This window comes from Corapipo altera, unplaced genomic scaffold (genome assembly GCF_003945725.1).
Source record: "Corapipo altera isolate COAL_440 unplaced genomic scaffold, ASM394572v1 1, whole genome shotgun sequence".
Classification (NCBI taxonomy): Eukaryota; Metazoa; Chordata; class Aves; order Passeriformes; family Pipridae; genus Corapipo; species Corapipo altera.
The window spans coordinates 13,389,700-13,409,019 of NW_020884873.1; the positions used below are offsets into that span (position 1 = coordinate 13,389,700).

At 43.2% G+C, this 19,320-nt stretch overlaps 1 long non-coding RNA gene across 2 annotated transcripts; it reads left to right on the forward strand.

Annotated features, from left to right (window-relative positions):
- Positions 1-568: 568 nt before the first annotated feature.
- LOC113954129 lies at positions 569-16,197 on the forward strand. Of its 2 annotated transcripts, none has more exons than XR_003530111.1 (5): positions 569-723; positions 2,254-3,815; positions 3,995-4,111; positions 5,598-5,838; positions 12,851-16,197. It is a non-coding gene; the product is annotated as an uncharacterized LOC113954129 (long non-coding RNA). The 2 variants fall into 2 exon arrangements; XR_003530112.1 differs by having other exon boundaries at positions 13,273-16,197.
- The last annotated feature ends 3,123 nt before the right edge of the window (positions 16,198-19,320 follow it).

Below are 19,320 nucleotides of genomic sequence, written 5' to 3' on the forward strand. Positions count from 1 at the left end.
GGCCAGGCAAAGGTTCTCCTGAAGCTGGGTTAAAGGTGGAAAGACATGGTCCCTGTTAAAAGTAAGAAGTAATGCTATGAGAAAAAGCAATGCTAAAGTTGGTGTGGTGCATGTAGCATGACTGTAAGTAGCTCAGCAGTATCTGAGCTGTAACTGCTGTTGGAGAACATTGTCCTCTGGAAAACATTCAACAGGTTCCTGGAAAGTCTGTGGCCCTGGGGACACTCAATGTCTGTATTCACGATTTGGAAAACAGCCTGAAAGGGCTGGAGATAGCACAAAGATGGTGTGTGACAGTCAAAGCCAATGAGTTACAGAGTGGCTGCATAATCTCTGCAAAAGTGCCATTAGCCATAAGGAGCTGATCCCTTCCATACAGTGCTGGTGAGACCATGACTGTGGGCAGCTTCCATGCCCATAACCCACATATCTGCAGAGGTCTCAAAAACCCAGTGAGGTAATTTACGATTGTGCTGCTTAGAACACTCAGGGGAAGGCTGAGAGAGGGCTGTGTAGGAGCCACAGCAGATGGTTTTTGTAATTTTTGCTTTGCAGACCACCACAATTTTCCAGGGAACATGTAAGCCTGGGATAGTGGCTGTTGAGCTCATAGACTTACTTTGTTAAATTATCATTTGTGAACTGTTTAACAGGGGCCTGGAGACCCTAGGAACTGCCAAGAGCCAGAGGTTGGCAACCACCAAATATCTCTGTAGGAAGAAGGTATGTAAAACTTCTATTTATTTAATGGAGCTGAAAAACAGCCTGAAATGTTATTTTATGTACATAATTGGGCATTGAAGTGACAGACTGAGAGCTCTGGTGGGCTTGCTGCCACCAGAAGCTCTTCAGTTGGTCAGCTGGCTTTTGAATCTGGACAGCCATGCTTGCTGCTGCCATTGGTGTTTCATGGGCTGTGGGGAGCCTGAAGACTCTCAAATCATCTGTGCTTTGTACCAGTTACTTGTAATACAGGTCTTCATGTCAAAGCCTTTCAGGTATGGTGTCTCCCACAGTCCTTTTAAACAAAAAATTCCGGCAAGGAACTGATCAAATTTTGCCTCCTGTTGTTAATATTTATTTTTAGTTTCAGGCACTTTTGGATGTTGTCCTCATTGCTTGGTCTATCAGTTTTAATGGATAAAGTTTAAAATATATTGTGTTTCACCCAGAGTCCTTTAGGACTGGTGTTAATTCTCTTATTTTCAACCCACAAGGTGTGAGGGTGCCTCTGCCTTCCTCCCAGGCTCTTCTGCTGGTCTCCTTCCACTGCATGTGGGTGATGGGTTCTCAGAGATATCAAGTCACCTAAAATTTAGCTAAAGGAGGCAGGGAGAGGGGAGGGAAAGGTTCAAGTGTGCCCTTTGCCTTTATAAAACATGACAAATGGTTTGCGGTCAAGCTGATATCTTCCTGTGTGCTATCAGGACCTGGGCACAGATTTGTAGGAAATGGGTTTTGCTGGTTCTTATGTGCATGAGCAGAGAGTCTTTCTCAACAGTTCCTTTGATAATTGTTTCATCCTGCTAATAACATTGTCACTGTGTGGAGATTCACATGTGTTTCTGTCCTTTCCCTGTGCTCCCTCTGGTAGCTTTAAACCCAATTTCCAGTTTAAAACACATCTGTCAGCACAGTAAAGGTGTCAGAGACACACCACTGCCATGTTTAATGAAAATCTGTACCCTTGAAGAAAAGAGAGGTGCAAAATAGGCCCCCTTGAAGGAAAAGGCTCCAGTACGTGCTTGCAGTTTGCTGGAGAATTTCCCATGTAAATACCCCAGCTCAGCCAGCCCCCAGGTTCCCATCAGACAAACATCTGCAGGAGGCCAGATGTTAACCCTTCCAACACACTGCAGTAGTTTTGCCGTGCTTCCTTCCTGCTCCTTTTCCTCTCCCTCTCCCTCCTCTCCCACAAAGCCCCTGGCTTTACCTTGCCAGATGATGTTTAGAGGTGAGTTTAGGGATGCTTACAGGACATTTAGGGGATGTGCTAGAGCTCAGGGATGCATCTAAGGTAGATGTCTCCTTGCATCTTCACTCTAGAGAGCAGGTCATCCCACCTGTGAGACCCATCCTGGGAGGCATCAGTCATTCTCCAGGAGTGCCTGTCTCTACAGTGACTCCAGAGAAACTGCAGTGGATCAGACATCTATTTTCCAGACAATTAAATCTTTGAGTTTAATTTTAATATTGCCTTTAATACAGGTAGGTAAATCCTGAGACCTGCTCTCAGCAGATGTATTTTTCCAGGTGAAAAGGGAGGGCTGTTTTGTCTCCCTGCTATCTCAGAACTGCCTCGTGAGGTGAGATATGCTACAGTTAAGGAGCCTGGAATGACTGTGCCACCCCTGCCCACACCGTGACCATGGCCATTCCATGTTTCCGACTGGGAAGGGAGCTCCCATGCAGCACAGCAAGTCATCACCTGAGTGATACGCGCGCACACATGTGGGTGCCCCTGAGCATTTTTGGCTCTGCTGCCAACACTTTGGAGAGGGCTATGAGATGGATGAGAGAGATTTGGTCCAGACTTGTGTCTCTATCACAAAATCAGGCTGTGGTTCAGCACCGGGCAGGCTCATCTGCCCTCAACTTACCCTTAGATGGGGACAGAGCAGCTGCTGGAACAATTTGTGGTGTGGATAACTGAAGAGTGCATCTGCAAAATACCTTCTGCTTGCAGACCCTTACATTGCCCTAAAGGAATCAGCCGATTTGCGGGGAGGATGCTACAGTGCAGGATCCCAGAACTGTTAAAGGATTTAATCCAAGAGTCAGAAAGCCAGTTGGATCCTGACAGGAGGGACATTGGTGCAAAGTCCTTGCTGGGTTTCTGATGCTCAGAAATCTTCCTAACAACCCCCATGTCATGAGTGCTTTGGTGAAGAACTATATAAAAATACCAGAAGTATGTTATGCAATAAGGTGTTTGGGATTACAAGGGAGACCTTGCAAATCTAGCCATGAAGCATCTGCATGGAAAAAAAAAATTTAATTCGCATCTTCTTTCAGCTGCAATCTAAACTTTGTGCTAAGTTAAATCTCCCCAGCCCTGGGCTGATCCCTGTAGCCCCTCCAGGGTTTTCAATGCATCCAACAATGAAAGTGAAATCCAATCCCATCCAATTAGAGGAAAATGAATGGCTCATCTACAATAAATGGGCTCTGAATAACAATAAGCCAACAAGAGAGCAATGAACTGGAGACAGAGTACAATCTTCCTGAATGTTAATCGGCAACTAACTCCACAAGCTTCTTAGGGGTGGAAAGAATTGGAGGAAAATAGATTAGGGAAGCTTTAGAGCACATTGCCTTTTAACTGCTTAGGCCTCACATTTTTACCTAAATACAAGAATGTTTCTAATGCTGCCTTTTGCAGAGTGGAGGGAGGGTGTGTGTGATGGGGGTATTTGTTCTCAAAGTTAAATGTTTTCAGTTTATTTGTAATTTGTCATGGTAGGTCCTACTGTATAGCCTCTACTGTTATTTCATGGTTTTATTTATTCAAAAGTCCTTTTCTAAAATTAAAAATGGCAGAAGCCTTGGAAAATGCCTTCTGTAGATCTGAGAATTTGGGGAATGAGGCTGAATGAATTCAGGAGTTAGCCTGAGACTGAAGAGAAGCTGGAGAGGCAAAAAAGAAAGGATAAGGAAAACTCTGCAGTTCAGCTGCTGAAGTGCCATCTGTACCAAGCTCCCCCAACGCTGCCTGCTCTCTGGTTCCGCCTAGATGCCTTTTCATGCTGTCAAGGCTAGTAATACCTGAAATACCTCAGCTCAGCTGATGCTTTCTACTGCCCTCAGCCTCACAGGTAATTTTTGTAAAGCCAGGGAAGATGCAAGCTTTCCTGACCCACCATTAAGAAGCCTCTGCAGCCATGCAGGCTCCATATTCAAGGCAACCAGGTCTCACCAAACTGAGCTGGGCTGCCTATCTTCTCTATTCAGGTTGTTAATTCCCTAATAACCTTTGGGGTTTTATCCCCTCCAGACAAGCAGAGATCTTATTCAGCCAGACCAGCACTATCATCCCCTACTGCCTACCTTCATCCCCAGGAGCCAGCTCAGAGGCCATGAGCAGTATTGACAGCTGATGAGGCCTCACCAGGTGAGAGCAGGTTAACCTCACTGCAGCCTGGGCACATGCCTCGGCATGTTGGTCCTCTGGGAAGTGAAGTGCTCCTGCGCTGGTGACATTTGAGGTCCAAGCCAAAAATGGAATGGAGTAACTTTAAAGTCAAATGATACAAAGTGCCTTTGTAATTTATTCTCCTAACAGGGTTTGTTGATGCAAATATGCTTTGTGTGTTGCATTCTTTATCACAAAGGTCTTCCCAGAAGCAGCTCCAAATTTGCTGTGTCATGGCCAAGAAAGCCAGCAAACAGGTCTGTAGAAAACCAAAGTATTCTTTCTTTGCATGGCAAGATGAAAATGGAGAGAGGAGCCATATCCCCCTTTCCCTCTCCTAATCTGCTGTACAAGCAAGGGGTCACTTGTATTCTTTCAGAGGAGCAAGAATTTGATAGGTATGTAGATCAGCTGTTAAGTAATATACATGTGAAGCTAAAGAGGAATTGGAAGGGAGAACTATTAATTTGTTAAATTAGACAACATTTTTGTCTTGGCAGCACTAAAATAAATTTCCAAAGGCCATTGTTTGTTTGAACAAAGAAAGGAAAGGAGTTGTTAGAAGCAGTTTACACAGCTCAAATGTGAGGGGTTGTGTGCATTAACAAGACCAGCCTTGGTGCTCAGCATGTAGCACAGAGAACACATTTGCTGTAGTGTGCTGGACACGTTCTGTCCAGCACTTGGGAACAGCATCACACCCTGCCAAAACTTAACATTGAGAGCAAGAAATGCCAAGGGGAATTTCAAACTCAACAAATATATTTTTTCTAAAAAGTGACTTAAACTGTTGGACAGGACAAGGCAGTGGCCAGTAGAAGCCCCTGGCTTTGACCATTTGGGGAAAAAATACTGGCCCTTTCCCTTTCAGCAGCCTCAAAGCACCACCATCCTTCCCCTATCTTCCTTCACACACTCAGCAGTAAACGCAGGCCATTTACTGGAGTCTCCCACCTTGTTTTGCTTCTTGGCTTTGACTGTCACCAACTGCAAAAGCAATTCTTTGGTTAGTTGGGAATTTTCAATGCAAGAGGTTTGTTCTGCGAGTCCTGTGAAGAGTTAGGAGTGCTTTGCTCCCCAGATAAGGTGCAGCATAACATTTAGCCCAGGCCCAAGCATCTTAAAAAGCATAAAAAATCCTAGCCTTATTGTGCAAGAACTGCATGGCTTTATGCTCATTGTATGACAAAAAGGGAATGGTACCAACAGGTTAAATCGTTGGTTTATAAAACCAGATTCTGGGAACTGTTTACCCCAAACAGCAGCACCTGTTCCTGATGTGTAACAAGTTGCTACTTATCATGGGTGTCACAGTGAAGGTACAAGGTAGGGTAAGGACAATTCTGATTAAAAAAACCATTTTCTGTGAGAGCTCTAGAGTAGGCATTTTCATTTAGAAGAGTAATATCCCATGAAAATCAGTTCCTTTTTCATAGATGCTCATCATGTTTTCATTTTTTGACAGAAAAGGGAACCATCTCCACTTTTTTCTGTGACCATCATACATCCAAAGCACTGCAGCCCAAGGGCTGACATCCATTTTCTTTTGGTACTGGACCACCTCTCCCATGAAGACCTGCACCAGGGGCTCCTACAAGGCTCCTGCCACTGCTTCACACAGTGGACAGCTGAGATGCCCAATGGATGGATGATTTTCTCTCAGCCAGGAGTGCTTCCTCACCAGAAACTTCAACATCAGCCCTGGGGTAAGGTGGCTGCACTTTTTAGGCTTAGGGCTGCCCTCATTTCTCTCCCTCATCCCAGCTCCAAATCTCCCTGTGACCTCACAGTGGCAGCCTGGCCTGCAGCAAGCTGGCTGCAACACTGGCAGAAAACAACTTAGAACTTGCTTACAGCATAAATCTTAGCCTTGCCATGCTACAGGGAGAGCTTGCTGCTGAAATCTTTGCTCGTGGCAAAAATCTCAGTGTCTTGGACAAGATGTGATCTTCCTGCTTCAGTGGCCATGGTGGGCTGCCCCAGGTCAAAAGCATTTTTGGCCTGGGGATCTTGTGTCTCCTCTCAGGTCACTTACCAAGCTGAGGACCTCCATGTCCATGCATGACCCAACCCTGGCTGCTCTTATCACATCCATATAAAATGCTTGAAAAATCTCTTTTAGGTGCCTCCATCAGCTGCATCTCTGTTAAGAAACTAAGAAACAAAGACCTGTGCCTTTAATCTTGTTTGGTCTTAGCCCCTTACTTTTAAATTCTTTACTAGGGATAGATGTTCCCTGTCACATTTTGTAATCCCAGCCTGCTGAAGAGGCTGATGCCCATAGCAGAGCGCAAGGCCAGAGCTGCCCTGGCACTCTCACAGGGCTGTTCCCACTGGAGCTGCTGGAACAAAGCACTGTTCGAGACTGGCTTTGGCGGCCCATGGCCCCCTATGGGGATCTCTTTCATTTCAGAAAAAAATTTGGCAAATTTTTGCCTTTTCTGTCCTGATGTTTGTGACTGTTCCCACATCAGGAGGGGTAAGTCAGGAACAGAATGATTCGGGTCCTGCAGGCTCCCCAGCAGAGCACCAAAGACCAGACATCTTCACCTCAACAAGTTTTATGGATGTTGCATAATTTGTGGGTTGATAATTAATAACTAACTCCTGCTATATTAGTCTGCTTTTGCTCTCCTCTCTGGTATCTACTGGCTGGGAAATCAAGGTGGGTTAAACAGCATCATAAATAAGGTAAAATTCTTCCCCAGGTAGTTCTTAGAGGTGATGGATGCTCAGATGACTTTTTTAATTACTGACATGAACATCTTTACCGATACCAGGAGTATCGGTGGTCTGAAAGGGAGTGCTTATTGAGAAGGGTAAATTGTTTATTAAGTAATATTTTGAAAGAAAAACACCTGTTTTAGGAGGATATCTCTCTGGATGGAGGCTTCCTGTGCTGAACTGCATCGTACATGTGGGACCAAAAGTGGCCTCATGGGTGGGCAATACTGCTCTACCATGAGACCAGTTGTACCTGTCATGGCACCCATGCCCAGGAGAGTGTGGGATATGACATAGCTTTCTCACTTCAGTTACCCCTCTTCAAAAAAGGAAGTAGATTTCCGTCTTTTGCAATTTCCAGAGGCTTTACAAAGGGAGTCAAGTCTCAGGCCAGAGCTGCAGGTGGCCCTTTGGGTGGAGATGTGCAACTTGAAGTACCCAGCTCCTTTTCTAACTTTAGACAGTCACCATCTCCCACATTTATCTTATAAACACATGTTGTTTACATTCAGATTTATCCCTGCTACTGTCTTTCAAAGTCTCTTGGTAACCCCTTCCGCAATCAGCTTGCTTTTATTTGAGTGACTGACCCTATAGACAGCGGCAGATACTCTGTTCCCTTGGATCTCCTAGGGGAGCTCAGCTCTCTAGCCCAGTATCTACATCCAGTGTGTCCATCAAAATTCAGGAACTACCGTAATGCTGTCACACTCCTATAGCCCAAACTCAGACCCAGCTTTTCTAATGCACAGCTCTCTGCCACATTTTTATTAGCTGTAGGACTGCAGGAAGGAACATCTCGGATCTTCATGTGCACCTTTGCTCTGCTCAGCTTGCTTGAAAAGAGAGATTTTAGAATATCTTTGTCCTTGGGCAGCCAGGATTTAGTCTGCAAGCTCTAGCTGCCCCCTCCACTTTCTGAGGGGTTGCAGGCCTGCCACAGCCTTAGAGGCTGCCAGAGTGTAGCACAGTTCATTTGAATTTGAATAAAGTACTGAACTTTATTTTGAGCCCTAAAATTCAAATCAAAATGCAATGAGCGCACGTCTGGAGGATGTGGATTTTAAAAAGAGCCACTGAGCTCTTTTTCAGAGCTATCCGTGTTTCCCATCTCTCTGGTTTTATCATCTGGAGAGCAAACACTAAAAAAAAAAAAAAAAAAGAAGCCTCTGCATCCCAAAACATGGACCTCACAGAAAGATTTTCACTGACATTTTTCTGGTGACAGGAAAAAATTGACTCCTTAGGCAAGATATCCTTGTTTATTTCTCATCAGAATAAAATTCTGGTTAACACAGAGAGGCTACCCTAAATATCTTAGGAGGGCTTGTTTGTTTGTTTGTTTTTATAAAAATGGGGGAAAAAACCCCTAAACCAGTAAAGTTTAATACCAACTCTGACAATTTGGGCAGAGTTACGTTGCTTTGGAAACACAGTTAAAACTGAAAATTATCTCAAAGTTTGCTGTAGGAAAATGGCTGCCACATTAAGCGGGTCTAGCAAAAAATGCTCAGTAGTTTGTCAGAGAGAGAGAAAAACAACCACCCTGTCCCTGGAGTTACTAGGACTCCAAATTGGGAAGACTCACCAGGTAATCCTTTTTCAGCAGAGGCTTGCAGAGGAATTATCAAGCCAATGTAAGAATAATAAAAACGTTAATTATAGGCTTTCTCTCCCTCCAGAACACATGGATTTTAATGCCTCTTGCAGGGATTTATCACACATGAGAATGTGGTATATTTTTTACTGCTACTTCTTCCTCTTTTACTCATGAAATACTGGAGTTCTCCAAATATGATGTTCTCAAAGACTAAGTCCTTAGCTGGTAGAAAACGGGATAATGCAGCTAATTCTCTCTGCAGCTATACTGATTTGCACCAACTGCAGATCAGCCCTGTTACATTACCTAGGCATAGAGTGGAGTTGCCTTAATTCTTTTTTCTTTTCTCAATTTCAGTTTCAAAAATTAAACTGTCTTAAAAAGTACATGTTTACAAATGAGACAAAATCCATTACACTGAAACTATTTAACTGTAAGCAGGTTAGATCAGCTGTCCTATGATAACAGCTTCTGATATTGGTGTCTCCTTTTCGTGCAGGCTTAAAACTTTACTTGCAAAACCTCCTTGTATTCCTTTGAACTCCCTTGGGAGATTAAAAACAAACAAAAAAAAATACTCCAGTTAACACTCCCTCATTTCATTTTTAAAGGTCATGCTTAAAGCTGGCAGTTGTTATAGGATCTGTCCTCTGTAAAGAAAAGTCTTAACTAGCCAGGCACAGACTTAACCTCACCATCGAAAAACTAACATTGTCACTAGGATATGGAGAAACCATGGTGAAGAACTAGCAACAGCCAGACCACGGCAGAATGAGCAGTCGGCATCTGCTCGGTGGGCCTTTATCATGCAGTGTTGTATGTACGATTCAAAATGCACAGAACGATTGTTGAAATGATGTAGACAAATTGACTCAAATTAGTTTAGCATGGGCCATGCAAAGTTTAAGCTTGTTGAGCCCAGACACATAGCAACAGCCTCCGCGCTTTGCGAGGCTCCGCGTTCGAAGCGCTAGCAGGAAAAGTGGTATTCCAGCCCACGTCCACGGGGCTTGCTTTTGTGCCTGCCTGCCTCTTTTCTTTTAATTTTGCCTGGCTCTAGAAAGTCTTGGCAGAAGCAAGCCCTGCTGAAGACTACACTAGCACTGATAATTTTATAGAAGTTCTTGTGAGCTTTAATGTCATTTTATACTTCCTTAATCTTTTGACTGTTACTTAATGACAAACAAATCCCCAAAGAACTGGGGAAGGGGGGAAGATTAAAAGGATTTCGAGATTGTGTTCTCTGCTTTCAGTCAAACTGTCCCAAATCCTGCCAACACAATTCTCTAGTGCCCTATGACACCCCTCCCCAGACCACCAGGAGTGAGTTTCTTATTGTATTTACAGTAATCTAATTACAACAGTTCTTCAATTCACAGCCAGCTTTGGTATACAGACTTTAGCAAGAACTCTCCTCTCAGTGCAGATTGCAAACTTTAATCTTTTAAACTAACACAGAACACGCCCCTTCCCCCCAAAAAATTTCTGAAATGCCTGTGTAAGCTACTAAGATGTGTTCTCCCTCCCACGCCCGCCAACGCTTTGCTTATCTTTTTGTTAAGTTTTTCTTTGTGCCAATTTACTGCCTAAGGTAATGAGAGAGTTCCTGAGAGATAATATTCTGAAAGGTAATGACGGTAAAAACAGGTTGCCTGCCAGAAAATTTGTTTTAAAAATTTCTCTAAATATGTGTAGTTACCTTAATTTTTTTTAACTTCTTCCTGTATTTTCTAGTTGAAGAAGTAGCTATGTAGAAGAAATACAGTCTGAATGTTTTACTTAAAAATGAAATAGTCTTGGCTTAAAATTGTCGTTGCTCAAAGTCATTTGATGCAAATCTTAAAGCCAATTAACTTTATTTAGAAGAATCAGATGACAAAAGCAGATGGAGTTTGTACCTAATAAAAATGTCAAGAAAATGAAGATAGAAATTATTGTTTTACACGAAGCAAAGTATAAAACAAAAGTAGCATCCACAGTGAATTAGCAAATCGGGACGTTCTTCGTGCATCATTGCAGCCATCTAGCTCTATACACCAGTATTGCACCGTTCAGTGTCAGTTCCATCACAGGTTTTTCTCTTAGAGCTTTTACAGTAACAATGGGTTTACCAATTAATATCTTCAGCAAGTTTGAGGGAGCTTTTATTTTCTTTCAGTCTGGCATTTGAATTTGTCAGCTCACATACAGCCTAGTCTTGAACGCACTGAAGTTAATAAAATCTTCACTCCCAAAGAGATTAGGAATAATTTCAGTCCAGTATTACTGTAGAACTTGGGTCTTCCCTCTTACTGTGTTCTTTAGAAGATGCACAGAGGGCAGAAGTAATATATGCTCATATTACATTTATGAGTGTTTCAAATACTCAGTTTGTCCTTTGGTATCTGGTTGGTTGGTTTCTGTGAGGCTTACCAATTATTTTGCTTTCTAGTATGTTATCAGCAGTCCTTGTCATGCCAGAATTGTTTTAATATTTAATTCCTCCTGTTGAAGTTCATTGCTATGCAAGCTGAAATGACTGGACAGTCAAACCTCAGCTATTTCCTAGTATTGTCTGTGAACCTTGAAAAACTGGGAACATAGTAGTGTCTTTCTGGTCTCTTGAAAAACTGCTTCTAATGTGCTTTGGTGCTGTTTTCCTCCAAGCAAACTGTCCATGGTAATCCTCAATAAATGCAGCAGTTATTCAGTTTGTAAAATCTTTAGGTTTCTAGATAACGTGTATGCTTTGCTCAATCCAAGGAACTCAGAATAATTAAATAGCTTTGAAAAGTTCATATGAAAGAGATAGCAGCTGCTTGAAAACCTCCCAGCTTTCACCAAAGTGTTTTGGAAATGACAGATTGTACATAGTAGTTAATTTCTGTGAAATTTGACTTCAGTTTTAATCTCTGGGATAATAGATCTAATACTCACAGTCCAGTAATTTATCAGGTTGGACAAGGTACAGGAAATACTCCTACCCTTATAAAAACAAAGTTCGTTACCAATTTGGGAGATATTCTCATGTGAGGGACTCGGTCTGTCGAGGGGGAAGATGCTGCATTGGGAGTGCGGAGCAGGGAATCCCGAAGCGTATGGATGCCATCTGCTGGCACTAAAAAATATGACCCTCCACCCACCTTGAAGACGGGTATGGAGCGCCAGATCTCGATTCTCGGATTGGCGTGAGCCAGTCACGTTATTCCATATATGAATTCACGTCAGTAGAAGAATAATTAAATTGCAATCATATAAGCCCTCCTTTAATGGGTATCTCTGTGCCTGAGCATTACGTTTGTTCAATGTTTTATGTCATTTCGGCTTAGCTAGATTAGGAATAAAAAGACATCTGTGCTTGCAGCTTTGCTAAATATCATGTCTAGATGGACTAATCCTCATGTAAGTTTATACCCATTACACTATGGTTTTATTGTTTTACATGCAGTGCTGCACGGAAAGGGTTCTCCCAAGCAAAGCCAGGTTTAGCCCGGGTGATTTCCTCTCTCTGGGTTCATAACCAGCTTTCCTTTTCAGGGCAAAAATCAGGCTTGCTCCAGAAGAGAGTCTTGGGAGAATGAACTGCCCAGGAGGACCTAGGGGTGAAACACAGAGCAACCCAACCAGGCAGAGAGAAGCCCACACTTCTGCAGGAGCTCATAGCCTCTGTGAAATTCTTGGGGTTCAAAGTACAAAAAACAATAATAAAAAAAAGAGGTATTTTTAAATTAAAGCAGACTAGAGTCCAACAATTTGCACAGGTCAAATAATTATGAATTTTAGAAATATTTCATGAGTATTTTAAGGTCTATCCTCTCAGCACACTCCTTCAGGAACTGGTAGTTCAACCTGGAGTATGATGCTAGAAGGCAATCTCTTCCTGAATACAGTCAAGCCCATGCCTTGTATTGCTGCTGGCAGAGACCTGTAACCCATCCACCTTTATCGTGATGGGACAAAAAATCAGGAAATAAAAACTGAGTCCTCACCATGGCTTGTCCATCTCTCCTGGGCTGATCTCAGAGTCCAGATAGGGAGGTGAGGTTCCTAGGTTCACCCCTAGATTTTGACTGAGCCAGCTGAGTGCAGGCCCTGCTCCTTCTTAGCTGCTCATGTCTGGCAGAAAAGCTGACAAGACATAGACCAAACCTGTCCTCTCTTTTTTTTTTTTTTTTTTGTGAGACTAAACCAGAGAAACAGCCGCTGATTAGGGACTTTCCAGCTCACACATCCAGTTCTTTGAGGAAACATCAGATCTCAGTTGAAATGCCCTTTATCACAGCAGTGCAAGGCACAACCTTTCCAAATTTGACACAGATCAACAAACTCAGGGGAACTGAAAAATACAAAACGTCAAAGGGGTTTGGCTCCTGAGCTGTTTAGATTTACAGGCAACTCATTCTCTCTCTCCATAGCACTGTTCCAGACAATAAGAACTGTAAGATGTCATCATGTCTGTCATGGGAAATTCCACTTGGGGGGAAGGTATGTGACCAAGGTGTGTGATTTAATCTCCATAGAAATGGGAATGATTTGGGTGGTTTTGCTTGGAAACATTAGGCTGAATTTAGAGAGTATGTTTACAATTTTTAATCAGGATTATCATATTGTCATTTTGTAATCAATGAGTAGTCAGAACATTCCTTTGTACGTTTGATTAATTGTCTTGGGTCTATGCATGAAGAAATGGCACCACCTCCCTCATACTCCCCATAATGCACAGTGGATATGGTACACTATATTTTGTCCAAGAATGGTCCATTCTTGTGAGGCTTTACCCTTTCCATGATTCATCTCAGAAAGATGTCTTCTCTTATTTTTTACTTTTTTCTTCTAGGTACTTCGTGTTGCTCAGAAATGACCCAAAGCTAAGCAAGCTGGGAAGGCTCTCATTATCTAATGCCTGAACTCTGAAACAGGGTCAGAACCAACAGTGCAGCTAATGATGGCAAGTGGTTAATGATGGGTCAACGAAGGGATATGACTAATGAAGGGAAAAGGATTGCAGAAATGCAAAGTCACTGAGTGCACTGTATGGCAGATAAAAACTCTGTAAGTCCTTGTAACCCCAAGCCTACAGTCATGTTTTCACCCTCCCACTCCCTTTCCTGGTAGCAGAGCAAGAATTTCCAAATCACCCATGGCAGGACCTGGCAAAGCTGCAACTCCCACTACACGAGTTCAGGCTGACCACACACCCCCTCAGCCTCTGTCTGCTCCATGGGATGTCAGAGAGTTGTACTGGCATGTCCTCTAAGCAAGGACAGCAATCCCAACAATTCTTTAAAATAGAAAGGAGTTCTGTGTCTTCTACAGACTGTTAACTGCATTACAGGAGTGAGTCAGTGCTTTAAAATGCAAGTAATTAATAATTACTCTCATCATCACTGCTATTATTTTTATTCCTTTTCTTTAAGGGAAAAAGCAGTTGAAGGAGAGGGTTTGATTCAAAAATCAGGAGAAGGAAGGAAACTATACTCCACATACTGAAGAAGAGTACAAAGCCATTATGCAGAATCTAGATGTGGTAGTATACAGGAGTCCAGGGTTTGTGAAACCATGTGATTTCCTTTACTTTTGAATGTTCCTTTCATTCACCCGATATGCCAACTGTAAGTATGGAGTGATCAGGTAGAGATCAGACACAACATTAGAAAGCTGTAGGATCACCAACTATTCACTCCTTAGTAGTGTCAATAGGATTTTCTTATTTAAAGTAGGTGACTTGTAGTTCAAAAGTGACATGAAGGTACTTTTTGTGACTTTTTCCACACCTATTTTATAACTCCATGCCATATTTGTCTTTTTATTTGTAGGAATAAACACAATAACAGCAAAAATAATCTCTGGTATGTCACTACTGTGATAGGCACAACTTGAGAACAGGGCAAGCTGCTGGCTCTCTTGATTAAGAGCTGGCATTGATCAGACCATTTACTAGAAGTTAAGACAGATCCTGGCCTGGTTTACTGTTATGCTGCTACCTCTGGAAGGTACCAAGAGTACCTGAAAGCACTTACTTATCTATAATCTGATAATTAAATAGCTGTAACAAAGTCTGGAGATCTCTGCCTGATTTTTCAAATGCTTGTGTGTGTCACCAGTCCACCAGGAAGAACAAGGAAGCAGAGCAGGGAGTTGAATGACTAATTAAACTGGTGGAAGGCGCGTACCCAGCTCTGCAGAGACATCTTGGGAGAGAAAAGCAAGGAAAGAGGTGCTCAATGCCTTTACATGCCTGGGTTTTATCTTTGGTTAGTCGTAACCTCAAAAACATAGAAGAACTTCTTGCTGCATATATCTGTAAATCCGATAATGTTAATGTTTTATTTCACAACAAAAATGGGGGCATGGTAGAGATAGACTTGAGGAGTGACTTTATGCTTGGCACAGCGTATTATTTTAAATGTCAACCTCTTGGGGAAGGTTCCCATGCCAACAATTTTCTTCAGAGGTTCGACACTATGAAAGTGGGTGAACACATACCCAACTGGTAACTCATTCAACCTTCCCCCTTCATAAAACAGAGCAAAAAGGCTTACAAAAACACACTAGTAAGTAGAGCACACAGCTGGGAAACAGCAAGAAGGACATTTTATTTAAAAATTAATAAAAAAACCCAAAGCGTCACAAAAGAGCTGCTGCATTTCTATGCAGCACACCACACCTAGGAGATTAAACAGAAATATTATCATCTATACCTATTTATTCAAGGCAGGGATCTGACCTTTCCGGGCTCATTTGTTTCAGCAAACTTTGCTCATGCTACTCATGACTGCTCGTATTCACAGGACTTGCAAGATTAGAACATCAAATAACTGCTGATAATACAAAGACAGTGTAAGACAGGAGGAACAATAGTGTTTCTTCTTATGTAATTATCTTTTTTTTTCTTTAAGACTCTGAGAAACCACTTCAAATATTTTGATCAGTTTCCTGTCAAAGGTAAGTTCTTTAATAGGCCACTGTACTTCTGTAGATAGGAAGCTTTTCTGTGATTGTTGTGAATCTCAATTAATACATTAAACCAGGTACTACAGTTCTACTAAATACTACTATCATGATTACTTTATTCCATGTTTGTCAATGTCTACCCAATCATTTTCTCAGCTCTACAGAAGAAATGCCACCCTGCAGGTTGAGCAACAGATTCAGACTGCTTCAGGGGATAGGTGGCTTCAGTCTTGTCCCTTGACCCCAAAATGACACCGTGGCTTGACCTATAAAATGTGAACAATAGAATCTATTCACCTTTGTAAACACTAGGGCAACATATGGTTGAATAGTAGTATGTAAATTTAAAATCTTAATTAAACTGAGGCAGAGAGCCAAGTAATCACAAGGCACACACTACTTGAAGCAAGCTCATTAATAGTCCTGCTGCTGGAACCAGTTTCTTAATGGCTCAGTAATGAGCTGACTACAGTCTGCAAAACCATGGATCTTGATAATTTTTTAAGTAAATAATTAGATTGTAATAATGACTTGAACTTGTGTGTGCACATGTAACAAAAAAACGATACCTCCAAGCACTTAACAGACTAAGACTTAAAATCTGTTCTTGCTTATTCCCAAATTGAATTGGTATAACTCTGAAGTCAGCTGTGTTACAGAAAGGAAGGAGGATACTCTGGCTTTTCTCTCAGTACCTGGTACTGTCATGGGACTTCAATAGGATGTTTAATGTGTTACTTTCTGACCCCTCAATCAAAAATGTTGCACAACCAACCCACGTCTTTGAGTTCCTTCCCTTGCATGCTCCAGTCACCCAGTACTCCAACCAGACAGTTTCATTTGCTATGAGATGAGATGCACCTGCGGATAAGGCATCACGCTTAATCAAGCATGTCTCTTCATATGCAGTGACTACATTACATACATTTGAGTAGGGTATCCTGCTCTTTCATTCCACCCTGGTTTTGTTAGTAGGAACGCTGGCCAGCAGCCTCACTACCAACAAATGTTGGATATTAATCTGCCTCCTTCCCCTCCTTTCTTCTTTCCTTCCTTCCAGCTCATTATTAACCTGGGTCATCTATTCAGGGAACTCATTTTTAAGCCCCAAGATAGATTTATATTTCTAATTTGCAAAAGCACAGTCCTTGCCTAATCTCTCTCCATTACATCACAGGTATGGATTTGCAATGGAGATATATTCACATCCATGGCACACAACTTATGAAATGACACCCCATAAGGTCCATCTCCAGCCTTGGCTGCTTCACAATCTCTAGGAATGGATCAAACAAAACAGCACATGCAGTATCTCACATTGCCTTCCTCATTCAACATGTCTCCTGTTTAGCAAACAGTTCAGCAAGAGTTTGCTCTTGCCAGTCACATGCCTGCAGACTTCACCAGACACATGCTCTCCCCACAGCTTTGACTTTTCACAACGTTTACCTATAATGGGAAAATGGAACTGCAAGGCCTAGGAATTCAGCAGACGCTCATCACATTTTAAATTAAGTTCTGCACTGAGAGAAAAAGACTTCTTTCAGGGCTCTTTCCTACGTCTACATTGAATCCAATACAGTAAAACTCCAGCTCTGGCTGCAGCTCCCCACAGATACTGCAGCAGTAGAAGCAACCACAATCCTCATAATGGAATACAAAACGTGTATATTTTGACTTCAATTGTTTTCTGCATCTATAATCATAGTACATTCACAGACAAAATCTAAAACCCTATAATCTAAATGAAGGAACCACTCCTCCACCAGGGAAGACAGAATGTTGTATTTTTTCCATTTTAAAATTGTTAAGTAGGTAATTATATGCTATTTGCAATGAAGGAATGTTATTTATTTCTCAGTAAGATCAAATAATATAAATAAGTCTTGAATGAATATACCAACAGCAAACCATCTTTGAAACTATTTATAAAGGAAATGTTCAATGAATGAAAAATTAAACGAGACCAAAAATAGTCATGATGATATCTCTGCAACCAAAACCTTTTCCTCAGCTTTGACGTTGGTTTAGCAAAGTAACAGGGACACTGCTCATTTGTTTTCTGTTGTTCACAGAGATGTCTGCCTGAAGTTATTTCAGTTACTACACCTGTTAGTGAAACTCCTCTGCCAGCGGCTGTGGTTTAATGAGGAAGTTGGTTCTTTCTGTCAACTCAGCAAAACACTTGACTGACTTGAGTCCTTATGTGCCATCCTAAGTCTTTCAGCGTCTGAAAAGGTTTTAATCTCTGCAATGCCTTTAATTTTCAGTTACTAGGAGGCAAAACATTCTTCGATGCCTCATGCTGTAAAGTTTATGGGTGATTAACTCTACTACAGAGAAAATATTCAAGCAGCAACTCTTTCTGTTGCCATGAGAAGCTACAGGCCTTGCATTTGAAGCAGAGCACCGCATGTAAAGAAAACACTATGTACGGCTGGGCCTTATGGCAAGGGATGAATAGCAGCTGCAGGTAAACATCCTCATCTCAAAGATCAAAAAGGTGGCAACAGTTGTGGGCAGGGTTTTTTAGTACCAGGTAGGTAAACACTCTCTGTAAACACTGAGTTCGGAGAGTCCCTGACCAGTCCTCCCAGACGGAAATCAAGATCCCAGAGCAGAACTCCTCTGAGCCTGTGTAGTATTTCCAAAGAATGTAAATAGTTCATGCACTCCGTGTGTCTCCCATGTCCTGGAAGAACCCAAGGGGTGCTCCCTACCAGACACAAGCCTTGCTTTTTCACTTGGATTCTCCCACATTGATGCTTTCACTGTTCAGATCCAACCCAAAGAATATGGCTGGTATTTGTTCAGCAGGTCAGGAATGCCACATCTCTGTTACCAGCAAACCCCTCCGAGCCCATGCAGCATTGCTCTTATGGATCACATTGATGCACAAAGGAAGGAGGAAGTTTAGGAGGTATTTTGCCTATACAACTTTTTTAAACTCACAAAGCATTTCATAGGGGATGTATTCCTGTGTGGCTGAGAGTTCTGTTTCCAAACTCATATTCGAAGTACCTGTGACTTTCCTCTCTCCCTTGGCCATCCACCACTTCCTTGTCTAACAAACTTGAAAGTCACTGTTCATCCCCAGAGATCCTTAGAGATGTACATGGAAAGGTCCCAAAGAAGGGGATGAGCACCAGAAAACTCGTCTTTCCCCAGTTATTCTCATTGGTGTAGTTACCTAGAAAGCCATGCCCACAAACCATGATGACCACAAGTTTATTCTCTACAGGCTGCATGTGAGAAGCTCTGCTCACTCGAATAATAGCTGGGATACAGGGTGCAATGTAAGCACTGCTTAACGCAAACCCAGATCTTCGGGTTTAGCGACGCGGCTTCACATCACGCCGCTGGCCCTGGGCTGGGTGCAGCTCCTCGCAGGACAGTGCTGCTCCGTGCCGCACGGAGCTCCTGCAGCCTCCCCGCTGTGCCAGCAGCACGGCCAGGGCGCCCCAAGGGCGCATTTCTTCACCCCGACTCTCGCCCGAGGCGCTTCCCAGCCCAACCGAGCGCCGCAAACCCATCTCCTGCACTGCGCAGCATCTCGGTCAGCTACGGCAACGCCGTCACCCCTTCCCTCCTGTCCTCTGCCGTGCCACTACCCGGCACCTTCCTTCACCTCGGTGCCCTGGCCCCGCAGGACCCTTCGGGAGCTGCCCCGTTCCCCGGAGGAAGAAGCTGCCCCGGGGCCTGTGGAAGCCACGAGGGTCGGGCGGAGGCCTGCGCGGACCCCCGGGAGGGGCGGCCCCTCTGGAAGAGCCCGCAGGGACGTGGGGCGGCGGCGGGGGCGGAGGCCAGCGGGGCTCCCGGCGCGGGGCTCCCGGGGCGGGCAGGGGGCGGGGGTGAAGAAAGGCGCCCCCCCGGCCCCCCGGCCGGCCGGCCCGCACAGCGGGGAGGCTGCAGGAGCTCCGTGCGGCACGGA